At 37.7% G+C, this 15636-nt stretch overlaps 1 protein-coding gene across 1 annotated transcript in view; it reads right to left on the bottom strand.

Annotated features, from left to right (window-relative positions):
• LOC126824231 (sodium-dependent serotonin transporter) overlaps positions 1–3832 on the bottom strand; it is a 56313-nt gene extending 52481 nt beyond the window's left edge. Inside the window, exon 1 of the mRNA XM_050553422.1 lies at positions 3696–3832. The gene's annotated coding sequence lies outside the window, so the exon portion shown is untranslated. The remainder of the gene's footprint in view (positions 1–3695) is intronic.
• Between the last annotated feature and the right edge of the window lie 11804 nt (positions 3833–15636).

The raw sequence follows: 15636 nt of genomic DNA, 5'->3' as shown, positions 1-15636 counted from the left end.
CTACATCGGAAGTACGGTTTGACATTCCACTAACACACTGACGTTTAGTCTCGCTCAGAAAGGCTCATCATTACAAATGGCGCTCGAGAGCATAGATTACACGCCGGCGTGTACTGATTTTAAATTTGTTCACATTGTGTTATATATTGGGTATCGGGAGGCACTATTAATTGGAATGGGCCAATAATTTCGAAATCTCTAGTTAATATTGAGTTCCAGCTTTACGCCGCCCTTCAATGTGTGCGGTGATCTATTTACCAAGATGTAATTTATTTTTGCCTACATCCCGTGTTGTTTAACAATTTAATGATCTGTTTAGTTGGCTAGACTGTTCAGCTTTTGCATTTAACTGCGATATATAAACGCTATCTTACCGTTAATTAAGCAACCTTCACGGGAAATCACCCATAAAATGAAACCACTACGATATGTCCGATCTATCTTATCGTTAAACCGAATATTTTAACTTACATATTTAATATATAGATAGTGCCAATATTCAACTTGGGTGTACTGACGAACAACAAATATAAGGAGGCAATCCTATGACTCAATATATCCACAGTCTTCGACACAACTTATTGGTCAATTTAAATCAACATTGATGTTGTTATCTTACCGTGAAAAGATTGGCTTATGACATGTGATATACAATATTTAAGACAAAATGACAATTTTAAAATGGACACACGAATCAGGTGCTAGAGTGCTTTCGAGCGCCATTTGTAATGAAGCAACTAGCTAAACGGGGCTAAACATATCCCACAGGAGAATACTACCGGTGTAGACTGGAGTAACCGGACGCCAAAGACTGTCATTCAATTTGAACTCTTCTCGTATTTCGCCAAACATAACTGATCATAAATTACAATAAAACAGTTTATATACATTCATATTACAATTGACATTTTGGCTTAAACGGCGGCGTTATGACTTACTCTTGTTTCGAATTCCAGCTGTCAGTGATTCTGTTATGTGCACGCCAATGTGTACACAGGATCTCGGTTTTTCGTCCCACCCTAACGACTAGACGCTGTCCTTGAAAGACCCTCCGTCCTGCACTACTGAGAGAACTTTCTTGACAATTATTGCGTCCCGAATGTCGAAATATATCCACTGGCGGTTACCCGATAATGACCGGAACCATTACTTAGTGAGAGCTGAGACGTTTTGTTTTGAACTAGTACTTATAGTGAGAACTGGGGCGTTGATTGTTTTGAACCAGTACTTATTGAGAACTGGGGCGTTGGTTGTTTTTTCTTGCCATTTAAGCTAAACTTCCATTTATTTCCCCCTTCTTATCTATTGCCGAACGAGTGAGCTATTAAAATGGGCATTTTTGGCCTTGACACGTTTTCAAAGGCGACAACTTTATTTCTAGTAAATAGATCAGACTACCACGCCAATAGCTTTGAAAGTCAACGGTATCCATTTTATTAGTCTACCGGTCCTTAGATAAGTAATAATTTTACTTGTAAAATGTATCACAAAACCTGAAATATGTTTTCATTATATTTTTATTATCACATTAACTCACCGGATATCTACGTCATAATTTGAGCTTATTTAAAGGGGCTAAACCTCTAAATCAATATTAGCCACAACATTCGAAATTAAAAACAAGAATTAGAATTCAATATTGGTTCATTTCAATAATTATTGATTTTGTTATCTTGAAGTAAAAATATAGGATCCTAATATCTAATATTTAAGATACAATCAACATTTTATAATTATTACACGAGTCGTGTATTGTATGGTTTTGCGCGCCATGTAATGAGCAAAGAAAACATATCCTACAAGACAATGCGGAAGTATTTAGTGATGGCTGATTCACAAACGACAAAATAATAATTAAATAACGTGTATAATGAACTAAGCAGACGTTACGTAAGGACTGTCCAATTTGGACTGTTCAAGTATTTCACCAACATAATTGATTAAGAATTATATATTTTTATATTGGATATAAATCATTCCATGTACTGGTATATTCGAGGCTTGGCCTTGCATCTTCATTTTTGAATTGAATCATTAAATGACCGAACCGTTCTGGACTGGTTGGAATCTCCAGCATCCGATGACATCGAGAGTTGATGATGGTCTTGTCATGTTAATAAGTGTTTGGTTAATAATTAATATAAAATGTGAGGCCTAATGAATAATGTCTCTTAAAGATGCATTATGGGAGATTCTATAACGAGTTGGCAGTTCTCACTATAATAATTAAAAACTAGATAACGTAAAGGCAATTTGCTGAAAATTTCATTCAAATTGATCCACTATGAACCGAGAACTAAGCGAATGCAATTTCTGCCTAGCCTCGGTCATCATTACTAAAGTCAGTACGATAAACCGCATAGTCTCGATTATCCATTTAATCGTTTAATCGAGAAGGAAAGTTATGCAGTAAATCGGCTCACAATCCATTTAAGATCTCAGGCTAGCGATGCCATCTAGAGTTGATTATGGTCTGGATCAGTTAATTAATGTCTAATTAATAATATAGATAACATTTCAGGCCTAAAGAAAGACCTGCAATAGGCAAATTTAGCTCTTGCATAATGTATGTTTAATAGCCCCTGTCAGTACATGTACATATAGATGTACATGTTTTACAGGCGTGTATACATGTAAATATAGTTGGTTTTGTTTTTTGGGTGCCTTTTTTTTGTTTGTTTGTTTCCTTCTTTCTTTTATTGGCGGGTTGGATGGCTGAATGGCTGAATGGTTAGCGAGCGCGCGCTGTATCATAAAGTCTGTCATTGAGTCGACTGGCGTGGTTTCGAATCCCCGGTTGTACGTGACAAGGAATAGGGTCGCCTGTCCAACCTCGTGAGTTTTCTCCGGGTCGTCCCGTTTCCTCCCACTGCTAAAGACCCCTACGCGCAAGCGAATTATTGAAATAAAATAAAACCATATGTTAGTCCCGAAATGACCTAGTTTGTGTCGAGTGGACGTTAAACCCCATTTCTCTCTTTCTCTTCTTTCTTTCATTAGCCAGCGTCATTATGTTCATCATATTTAATGTTTTATTTGTATTTGTATGCTGCCATTTAAACGGGATGCTTAGACACAATAAAATATTATCTTATACATTCATATTACGTTAATATTTCTTTTTAGACTAATTGTCGTCTATTTTAATGTCCTACGCCCTTTAACTGGTCTTCTGCAATCTAGTCGGGGTTCCGACATTACGCCACGTGTGAATATTTACCTTATTTCATTATGATTGGTAAAAATGTGCGGCGTATGTTGCATTCACTGTAATGATCCCGTTCTACGCCCTACTCATAAAATGTGGGCCGCAGTGGTTCAGTGGGTGAGGCAATGGCTCGCTAACCAGAAGGTACTGGGTTCGATTCCAGTGTTGGTCGAGAAAGTTCCTAGGGATTTTCCAGTGCGGTTTCCCCTTGTCAGTGGTGCAAGCCGCAGGTCATGGCAAGGAATCGCGTCTAGTCGTTCGGATGGAACAAAAATAAACTAGGTTCCGTGTAAACAATGTCGTGCGCGTAAAAGATCCCTTGACAGTTGAAATTCGAAATAAGAATAGGCCGTACAGCCCCGCTGCCCGGGCAACATTTCCCTTAGAGTAGTTGATGCAGAAAAGTAGGGCGTTAAACCCCGTTTTAAACACACGAAGTTGGTGAAAATATTCAGCAGCTTAGAACAAAAATTATATTCATGCTTACGTGATCTAAACAGATTAAAACGATTCCCAGTCAATTGTTTTACTTTGGCTAAAACTAGACACGACAATTAGTCGTATAATAGGCCTACACACCTATAGCTAGCTCGAGTAACACTTTCAAAATGGCTTGAAATTTAGGACCGTAACAAAAACTGTTATGAATAGCCGTTTAATAAACATTTATATTTGTATTCTATGGTTCACCGTCATTTGCCTAACAATAATTTCATACAAAGTGTTCTTATGTCAGTCTAAAATACGTTCAGCGCAATGAGTATGCATTGAAAATAAATGATTTGAAACCGCTAACAGCTTTAGATTTGTCTCCCCTTATCTAGTTTTGCGATATACCATCTTTAACCCTTTGTAAATCAATGTGAGCATGACGTATCATGAACTCCTTTGGGTCACTGGTGTAAGAAAAGGCTTTATTCTCTTTATAATTATGTAAAAATCAGGCGATGCGGTCTGGTCACGATTTTTTTTTATGTTGTGCAGAAAAAAAGAATGAAGACCCGCTTCCCCAAAATTGTGAAACTTTTTCCGATAAGTTATGAGATTGTTAGGTAGCGGAGCCACGAGGAGCTGTATATCTCAGAAGTGTTTAATAATCAACGAGAATGACCCCGTGAATGCCTTAGGCTATGATTTATGAAGGTCAAGATCATTTATTAGTTTAACACAGCCAAACCTCCATGTTGGACTCTTTCACTGCAATTAACGGGAGGTAACTCTGTTTATTATACGGGCTCAGACTAGTAATTATTTGCCTATTGACTTCAATGTTAAATGGCTGTAACATCACCGGCTGTAGCTTTTTGCTCAACATTCCGTTGGTTTCAATCTTTATAGGCACAATGGGGACCACATTTAGCAATATCCTCATCATAATTTTGTAGGGGGTTGACCATTTACAACATCGTAGGTATAAGCATAAAGATAATATGATCGGTGTTACTCTCTATCCGTTTCCGAGGTCGTCAGTTAAGATTGAACGACAGACACTTTTGATTTGCTAAAACAACGCGGTGACCTCGAATAATATTCATAATTGACTTCAGTTAAATTATAACCAGACATTAATCTTGAGGTTGAATCGTCTTCAAGCATGAAAGAGGGTGTTTGTGTATTTTGACTTATGATTGTTATCAAGAATAAACTATAGAGAACTGTATATGCTTAAATAATATATATGAATATGTTTACACCGCATATAAAACGTTTTCACGGCGGAGAAAATATTTACACCGCGAAGAAAATATTTACACCGCGGAGAAAAGGTTTACACCGCGGAGTAAACCTTTTCTCGCGGTGTAAACATTTTCTCCGCGGTATAAAGTTTTCTCTGCGGCGTAAACCTTTCCTCCGCGGTTTAAACCTTTTCTCTGCGATTTCTCGTATGAGGTAAATTTCAAGAAAAAGGTAACTGCTAACTTCTTACCGAGATAGTGACGAAACAAGTAAATTCATCAGACGCTGTATTGGGATCCCATTACTACCTGTGACTGATGTAAGTATTGAAATATTTTTTCCCAAGCAAACTTAATTATCGAGTAAGTTTATAAATATAAATATATAGTAAATATAAACACTTTATAAAATGTATCTTTCTTTCATTTTCAGATTGGAGATCACGGTGGCTAAGCGGGTAAAACGTTGGCTCCCCTTATCAGTGATGCAGGACGGATGGGCTTGACAAGGACAGCTGTCTAGTCGTGCGGATGGGACGAAAAACCGAAGCCCCGTGTACACATTGGCGTGCACGTAAAAGATCCCTTGACAGTGAATTCGATATAAGAGTAGGCTACGCCGTAGTGCCGCTGCCCGGGCAAAATTTCCCCCATTGCACACTGCATGGCGTAAGCCCGTCTTCATTAGCTCAGTATAGGAGCAGAACAATAGGACGTTAAAACCCAATTTCATTTCATTTCATTTCATTTGCAGATTGACGAAGCATGGATTCAGATAATGGCCGAAGTACCAGATGATGAAAGATACAGGCCTACTCAAATGGCAGACTATATGGTTACCCAATGGCTAGATGGCCAATTCACGACAACCCAATGGCACCACAACGAACAAAAAACTGCTTAGAAGGAATTGGCACGGACGGTTAAAAAAGTTAATTGAAAAAGCGCATCCAATGGCATTTCTACAAGAAGAACAAAAAAGACAATTGAAATCCAACTATTATAATATTTCAGTGACCAGCAAAAACCACCTAAAGGGAAGAAATACAGATCTGAACCGAAAGATTGAAGATGCTAAATTTAAATACGAACAAGGAATAATGGACTTGTTAAAATTCTTAGATTATGTTGGCCACTTTATGCGTGTTAAAATTTGAAACTTTGTTATTATGTGTTAAAATAAATTAACCAGCGGCTGCCAGGCAGGATACGCCCACATTTTCCAAGAGATGGATATAGAACAAGCTAAAAACAAACGCGATTTTTTGTACAACCAGGGGCAATAATGCAGAAAGTTATGGCCTGAAATGTGCAAATATCGAAAGGGACTGGGATCTTTGGGAGATAAAGATATGTTTTAAGTTTCATCAAATTGGATAAAAATTGTGACCTCTAGAGGGTCCACAACCTTCGTATTACACACTTCTACACAATTTGCGTACAAAGAGCACCCATTTTGTTGGGCAGTTTCATTTCGATTTTTACGAAATTCGAATTTAACCTTCATTATATATGGTGGAATGGTGATGTATTTATACGGTTTTTAAAATCAGAAAAAAATTGTGAACTCTAGAGAATCCACAACCTAAAAATGCATTTTTCGAACAATCAGGTGCCATAATCCTGGAAGTTAAGTTTGGGTATCTGCGATTATCAAAAGGAACCAAGATCTTAATGTGTGTAATGGTGATATATTCACACGTTTTTTTTTAAATCGGATAAAAATTGCGACCTCCACTTAGACCGCAAGCTAAAAACGTGATTTTTTGTTCTTTTTTCAATCAAGGGCCATAATTCAGGAAGATACGATCCGATCTGCTCGAATACCGAAAGGAACCATTGTCTTTGGGTTACAAACATGTATTTCAAGTTTTATCGAAATTGGATCAAAATTGTGACCTCTAGAGGGTCCACAACCTTGATTTACCAGATTTTTACACTGTTTGCGTACGATGGGCGTCCATTTTGTCTGGCAGTTTTGACCCGATTTTCACGAAATTCGAACTCATCAGACATTACGGTGTAACTGTGATATATTCGAACGGTTTTTTTAATTGGATAATAATGTGACCTCTAGAAGGACCATAAGCTATAAACGCGATTGTTCGTACAATCGGGGGCCATAATTCAGGAAGTTACGATTCAATATGTACGAAAATGAAAAGGAGCCAAGTTATTTGGGGTATAAACATGCATTTCAAGTTTCATCAAAATCAGATGAAAATTGAGACCTCCAGGGGGTCGACAACCCTGATACACAATTATTTTGACACTATTTGCGAACGAGGGGCGGTCATTTTGTCTGTCAGTTTCGGTCCAATTTTTACGAAATTCGAACTCAGCCATCCTTAGGGTGTAATGGTGATATAATCAAACGTTTTCTTTAAATCGATAAAAATTGTGACCTCTATTGGGTCCACAAGCTAAAAACGCGATTTTTCGTACAATCAGGGGCCATAATTCAGGAAGTTATGGTCCGATATGCGCGAATATCGACAGGAACCGCGGTCTGTGGGTTTTAAACATATATTTTAAGTTTAAAAGAAATCGGATAAAAATTGCGACCTGTACAGTGTTCACAAGCTAAAAACGTAATTTTTCGTACAATCAGGGGCCATAATCCATGACGTTACATGCCAATATCGAAAGGAATCGAGATCTTAGGGAGATAAAGCTATATTTCAAGTTTTATTGAAATCGGATAAAAATTGTGACCTGTAGAGTGTTCACAAACAATTGTGGACGGACAATGTGGGCGTATAAAAATAATAAATTCTCCCCAAGTTACTTGCCTTAGTTTTATCCTCCAGCTAAGGCTTATTGTTCTTGGTCACTCAAGCCTTTAACGCTTTTCCCCTGAAATCTGGCGAGTCGACGATCTGGGAATGAACCGTTGAAATGTTGAAACTTATATACACAACAGTATTCACCCAACAAATAAAAAAAGTCAACAATGACTACACAAATTCAGTAATGGTATCTGGAAAGATTGAGTAAATAGATCAGTGGCTAGCAATTAAAGATACATTACGTAAGAGCTAAATCTGACTATTGCAGGTATTTCTTCTGGCTTCAAATGTTATAAAAATTATTAATTAAACATTTATTCACATGACAAGCCCATAATCAACTCTCTAGACTATCGGGTGGTTGTGATTTTAAACGGATTGAAACACAATCGCAATTTGATAATTTAATTTTAAAATGGATAAGCAAAGCTTTGTAAATGAAATGAAATGAAATAAAATGGGGTTTAACGTCCTGCTGTTCTGCTCCTAACCTGGGCTAATGAAGACGGGCATACGCCATACAGTGTGCTATGAGGGAAATTTTGCCCGGGCAGCGACGCTACGGCCTACTCTTATATCGAATTCCAACTGCCAAGGGATATTTTACGTGCACGCCAATGTGTACACGGGACCTCCGTTTTTCGTCCCATCCGAACGACTAGACAGCTGTCCTTGCCAGGCCCTCCATCCTGCATCACTGACAAGGGGAAACCACGCCGGCAAGGCTTTGTTTATTATCGTAACAACGGTAGCAATGAAAATCGAGACTATGATATTCTTCAAACATTCATAACTCCGTACAGAATGGAATAATTTGACTGAAATTTTAATATATTCCTTTTCCATTGACTATTTTAAAACTATTATAGCGAGCACTTTTAGCTCTTTATCTAAATCTTTCATAATGCATCCTTAATCAAGGTCTTATATTAAATTGTTTTTATTAAAGATACATTATGGGAGATAAGATAAAGAGATGGCAGTTCTCGCTATAATAGTTAAAAACTACATAGTGTAAAGGTAATTTGCTGAAAATTTCAGTCAATTTGATCGACTATGAGCCGAGAAAGAAGCGAGTGAAATTTTTGCATAGTCTCGGTCATCATTACTAAAATCATTAATATAAACAGCATAGTCTCGATTATTTTTTTTTATTTAATTATCAATGGCCGTTAGCGGCATATAGGAATCTAGTCCAGCCAACATCGAAGGCCAGCCTTGACATCGAGAGTTTATTATGGTCTGGATAAGTTAATTATTGTCTAATTGATAATTTAGATAACATTTCAGGCCTAAAGAAAGACTTGTAATAAGCAGATTTTGCTCTTGCATAATGCATGTTTAAACAGGCATAATGTAAGAGATAAAACTGCCTATTGCAGTGCATATCTTTCTTGGAGCCTTAAATGTTATAAAAAAAATATTAATTAGACATTTATTAACATGGCAAGGAGATAATCAACTCTCGTTGGCATCGGATGGCTTAGATGTTAAGAAGATTAGAACGGTTCGGCCATTTAATGATTTAATTTGAAAATGGAGAAGCGAGGCTATAAAACTCGATTGACCAAGGCGGTGGTTACGATTAATGCACACCTCTTGTCAAAACTATAACCATTGATAACTTCGCTCAAAATAAAGTAACTTGAATGAAATTTTCAATATATTCGTTAACTATATATTTTTGAAATATTATAGCGAGAATGGCCAGCTCTTTATCCAAATCTTACATAACGTCCCTTTAAATAACAGGGAAGCTGTTAAATAGCAGTGAGGCAGTCATACCCATATATCAATAATGATATTGCACGTTTTTGACCTAAAAGATATTGGACATGTAATTCATCTTAGTATGGTTATATTTTTTTTTTTTTGAGAATGACATACAAAAATACTGTCCCATGATATTTTATCATTTATCATTTATCTAACTATGATTATATATATATTTTTTTTTTTGATGAGAAAGACATACAAAAAATAGGGCCCCATGATATGTTATATTTTATCATTGCTTGAAGAGAGAGAGGGGGGGGGGTAACGTCCACTCGCCACAAACTAGTTCATTTCGGGACTAACATATGGTTCAATTTTATTTCATTAATTCGCTTGCGCGTAGGGGTCTTTAGCAGTGGGAGGAAACCGGAGGACCCAGAGAAAACCCACGAGGTTGCAAAGGCGACCCTACTCCTTGTCCCATACTGTCATTTCTTTCTTCAAAACAACGATTGATCATTGTTATTTATTACATTTCTGCCACATCCTACCACAATTAAATTAAGAATATAATCCTAACTGACACGTGTACAAATCATCTCTTGTAAATCGAAGCGTTAAAAGCTGGTTTTTCCCGACATTTTAAAATGGAACAGATTTGACGTCTGAACGTCGTGAAGGCGGGGCTAAATATATGTTGTATACAACAGTCAATTAAATACGCGACTTGGACAATTTAAAATCGCAATACACCGTAATTATGAATGGTCGTTCTAATTCTGTTGGGGGTTGGCTGGCTGAATGGTTAGCAGCTGCGCGCTGTGCCGTAAAGTCTGTCATTGAGTCAGCTGGTGTGGTTTCGATTCCCCGGTTGTACGTGACAAGAAGTAGGGTCGCCTGTCCATCCTCGTGGGTTTTCTCCGGGTTCTCCGGTTTCCTCCCACTGCTAAAGACCTCTACGCGAAAGCGAATTATTGAAATATAATTAAAGAATATGTTAGTCCCGAAATGACTTAGGTTTGTCGAGTGGACGTTAAACCCAACCCCTCTCTCTCTCTCTCTCTCTCTCTCTCTCTCCCCAATTCTGTTAAAACATCGCTTGATTAACTTTACTGACAATATTTGCAGATAAACGAAAGGTGTGTCGCTACATTGGGCCGGGCAGTTTAATTAGTGCTAATAGTATAAAATCAACTTATTTTTTAAAATGTTACATGCATTAATAAAAAAATTAAATTGGCCTGGTGCAAGTAATCGAATCGTAGCTAAAAACAAACACCTCAAACACCAAAAACCGGCTAATATCTGGGAAATTCACTTTGGTGCTCTCGATTCTTATCAATACATAACATCGAAACATAGTGCAATACATATTTCGCGATTATCACACTAGAGAATCACAACTCCCATATAAATACATATAGTGCAATATTGTTACATTAGATGTCACATTTTCGTTGCCAATAGCAACCCATTATTTATTTGGGGTACGGGGTAAACTAGGGTGTACCACCTACCTGCCTTACTGCAAAGGTATTACACAATAGAATTGTCGTAGTTAATTTGCGTGCATGTTAGACCCAATTTGATCCTTTATGTCAATATCAATTCAAACTATATTGTCGGGTCCATGCTATAATGGTGTAATTATAATATAGGTCATAGTCATACATAAATATACATCTATATTTGGATATAGTCCAAAACAACATTTTCACACAACTAAAGATGATAGATCCTATATTTTAAGTGCACAGGTGGAAGGTTGACACACTGGGTAGAGAGGGGAGGGGAGTGGGGGAGAGGGCATTTAATCCAAAACTATATAACTAAACCTAAACATAAATATACATCTATATTTGGATATAGTCCAAAACAACATTTTCACACAACTAAAGATGATAGATCCTATATTTTAAGTGCACAGGTGAAAGGTTGACACACTGGGTAGAGAGGGGAGGGGAGTGGGGGAGAGGGCATTTAATCCAAAACTATATAACTAAACCTTTACACATCTACACTTTAAACTCGAACGAATGTTGTAAAGCAACCCACCTGTATGCTGTACCTTGACAGTCTCGGTCTGTTAACCCTTCGTGACACAAAAGAGATATGCATGCGATGTGTAGGGTGAAAGTAGGATAATGGGGACTCTTGGGTATTACGGATCATAGTAAATATGACATTATTCACATATGAAATGAAATGGAGTTTAACGTCCTCCTTTTTTACACCGACTGGGATAATGACGACATGCATATTATGTCATACAGATAGATATAATATGATATGATATGAAATGGGGTTTACGGTGGTACTTTTCTGAATTGACTGGGATAATGAAGACAGACATCAGTGCGCTATGGGGGAAATTATGCCCGGACAGCGGCGCACGGCCCACTCTTACATCAAATTTCAACTGTCATAGGTCTTTTTACGTGCACGCCAATGTGTACACGGGACCTCGGTTTTCCGTCCCATCCGAACGACTAGACGGCTTTCCTTGCCAGGCCCTCCGCCCTGCATCAAATTCCAACTGTCATGGGTTTCTTTACGTGCGTACCAACGTGTACAAGGGAGCTCATTTTTAGTCCCAGTCGAACGTCTACATGCTGTCCTTTCCAGGGTCCCCTTATGGTAGAAAAGGCGCTAATGTATCAGTAAATGAGTGTTAAATGAATGAAATAGGGTCGGTTTAACGTCATACTCACAATGGCCATATAAGTATAAACTAAAACTTAAAATAACTCCATCATTAAATACTGTTGTCAAAGTATTACAAACACTGCTGGGCAAGGAAAGACATGTTATAGATATGCATATTCTACACATCATATACAAAATTTAAATAATTTCATCAAAACATTTTAATAAGGGGAGAGAGAGAGAGAGAGAGAGAGAGAGAGAGAAATGAGGTTTAACGTCCACTCGACACAAACTAGGTCACCTCGCGACCAACATATGGTCTAATTTTATTTCAATAATTCGCTTGCACGTAGGGGTCTTTAGCAGTGGGAGGAAACCGGAGCACCCGGAGAAAACCCAGGAGGTTGGACAGGCATGTGATTGTTGACGAGATTGTAGGTTAGGGTAAGGGTTAGGGTTAGAACTAGCCCTGTTTACATCTCGTGGCCTTGAAGTAGGCTAATTCAGACATAAACCGTTGTTGTAGTGATTAGTAGGAGCGTAATCATATTGCTTAAAAAGTGTAAAACATCCCGAGGCTCATATTCATGTCCTAAATGGCTCTATTATTTTGAACCTTAAAATAGCGAAAATGAGCCTAAAAGCACACATTATTGTAATATGAATGTAAACAGTGATTTATATTCATATTATTGCAATTTCTAATCAATTATGTTCTGTAAAATGAGTGAAACATCCAAATTAAACTTCTGTGGTTTACGCTTGCTTAGTCCATTCTACATGTTTTTCATTATTACTTTGTCGTTTGTGAATCAGCCATTAATAACTACTTGTCTTGTAGGATATGGTTTTTTTTTGTTCATTACAAATAATTGCTTCCGAAATCATAGACTTCTCGATTCGTGTACTGATTTTAAAATGTCCATTATGTCTTAAATACTGGTTATTAAGATCCCATATTTTCACAGTAATATAACAATATAAACATTGATTGAAACGGGTATTAAATTCTAATTCGTGTTATAAATATCGAATATCATGGAAAATATTGAGTTAGAGATTTATAGCTCCTTTAACATGCTCTCCAAAGCTCGAAATCTCTCGACGTATAGATACTGGTTTTTGATGCCCGAGATGAATCTTTTTCCTCATTCAGAATCAGCGTTGACCACTTCCCTGCCTTGACAATAAATGAAATGAAATGGGGTTTAACGTCCTACTGTTTTGCTCCGAACTGGGCTAATGAAGACGGTCCTTGACAATAAAATACGAGTGTTGACAACACAGATTTAAATACTTCAATTACACTCAAGCGAGAATCACTTTCAAAAAGGGCCCGTAGAAGAGGCGGGGGAGGGGGGCAGTCGGGACATTATTCCAGGGGCCTGAGCCCAGAAGGGCATGGAGGTATGCCGAGTAATGTTTTTAAAAATTAAAAAAAATTGTTGTTGTAAATTAATAAAAATAAACGGTTTCTTGATCTTAAAGTAGTAGATAATCGGTGACCTTTTTGAATGTGGGTACCAACTCGTTGCATGGCTAAGATTAGAATCGGATTCTGTCAGTCCACATCTTTTGGAAAAATTGGTGAATTAAAAGCTATAATGTTTCTGCTCGGGCCTTCGCGCCGTGGGAATCAGCGTCCACTTTCCGCTTGAGACTCTCGTCACCGTCAAGGTATCCGGACCCCCTTTCGTGGGAATCCAATTTGATGTAAAAAAAATTATCTTTTTCATATTTTGACGTTTGATGCTCACGGTTTTTGTTTTTCCAGATGTTTGCTTGCTTAACATAATTTCCTGTGAAAATCGTGTATATCTGATTATTATTACATCAGTAAAACTAAAACATAGTATATGTATTTGGTATATCATATGTTGTGTTAAATCTCAGTTTCTGTGTTATAGCCAGGGGCGGATTGGGGCCGGGAACCCGGCCCGGGCTCCCGTGTCGGAGCGGCCCCTTTTACTGACCGCGGAGCCCGGATGGGGGGTCCAGGGGCTCTCCCCCATAAAAATTTTGAAAAATGAACCCCAAATATGTGATTTGGTGGCATATCTGATTATAATCTCTGTCAAATAATATATCTCATAAATCGATTAATTTAGGGCAAAACCCCGACCTGCAAGTAATTTACAACCATCAACCTGTGAAATTATCATATCGTCATATTATTAATTAACGTATTATCATTGTATCGTCAAGACCAGCTATCATCAAATTTTGCCGAGGCCTTAAAATTGAAATTTTTTTTGGGAGCAACGAACCATCGGCAGACGTTTCTGGCGACAGTGTCGGGTGAATCCGATGAAATTTTCGGATGAAATTCGGAATCCCCATTGCAGGATTCCGAATTCCGGCCCACACCCAGCACACCCGGCCCAGAAAGTCTATTATACCAGCCCAATCCAAATTCCAGTGATGGCGTGGCGGGCCGTTAAAGCCACCGGCCACATACAACATGATCATCATCGCTCCATGTCCGGTCCAATACCCCCCCCCCCTAAAATGTTCAGCAGAATAAAGGTTTTTTTTGTCCGACCGGCCCTTCGGGCGATCGCCCCGATGACCCAATCCGCCCCTGGTTATAGCCTCCAGTTGCCCAAATACGTCAAATTGACGCTACAGGCCATGTATGTTTCAAGCCATGTATCTTTTCGTGTATTATTCGACATTTTAACTGATGGTTGCTAATCATGCTTTGTTTTCCGTACGGGTTATTAGACAATTTTCCACCCTCACGTATTACACAAGTCTTGAGTCTCAACTCTGTATTGTTTTAACGATGAAGTGTCCAGCAAGAAAATTGGGCCTTTTTTTTATCACCATAGTTGATTAAACTGATCCAATATCCTAATTTATATGTTTTGTACATCGATAGAAATCAAACCACATTATGTTATGGTTAACTATTAATATTTATAATCATTGTTTATCATAATACGTGTTTATGTTTTATTGATATCATTGTCTATATTTGTACACCGCCATTTTGTTCTTACCGGTTTGGTGTACTATTGTAATTTTACATAGTTGTTCATTGCTCTCTGACATTTTTAAGTGCTACCCTTTAACCCGGGAGCCCAGTGAGATTTAATCAAAATATTGAGTCCAAAAGGTTTGAGGTCTACAACACATATTTTACCCCTAGATCATTTTGGAAAGCTAAGTCTTAAGTTTTGTAACCTGTGCATATACATGGGAGCGCTCCCCCTAAACCTCCCATATTTAATGGGAGTTAAAATTCAATGTCCATCTGCAATTTTTTTGCAAGCGTTTCACACTAAACTCTAAGAAACAGAATGCATGACTTAAGAGCATACAATGTTGTGCTAATGCTACTTAAGAGCTTAATTAATTAGCACTAATTAGTGACCGTAATTAAAATTTAGAGTCCATAACTAAAACAAAGCCTAAAAGCTAGCTAACCAAGTCATGAAACCAAAAATATCACTTAAGAGCGACAAAAGTTGAAAAAACCTTGCTTAAGACTCGTTCAAAGGTGACAAAGGTCAAAGGTCACTAATCAATGACCATAATTAAAATTTAGTGTCCATAACTGAAACAAAGCCTAAAAGCTAGCTAACCATATCAGGAAACC

Source organism: Patella vulgata, chromosome 6, assembly GCF_932274485.2.
Source record: "Patella vulgata chromosome 6, xgPatVulg1.2, whole genome shotgun sequence".
Lineage (NCBI taxonomy): Eukaryota > Metazoa > Mollusca > Gastropoda > Patellidae > Patella > Patella vulgata.
Note: the sequence above shows the minus strand (reverse complement) of the source record. Positions and strands in the feature narration are given on the sequence as shown.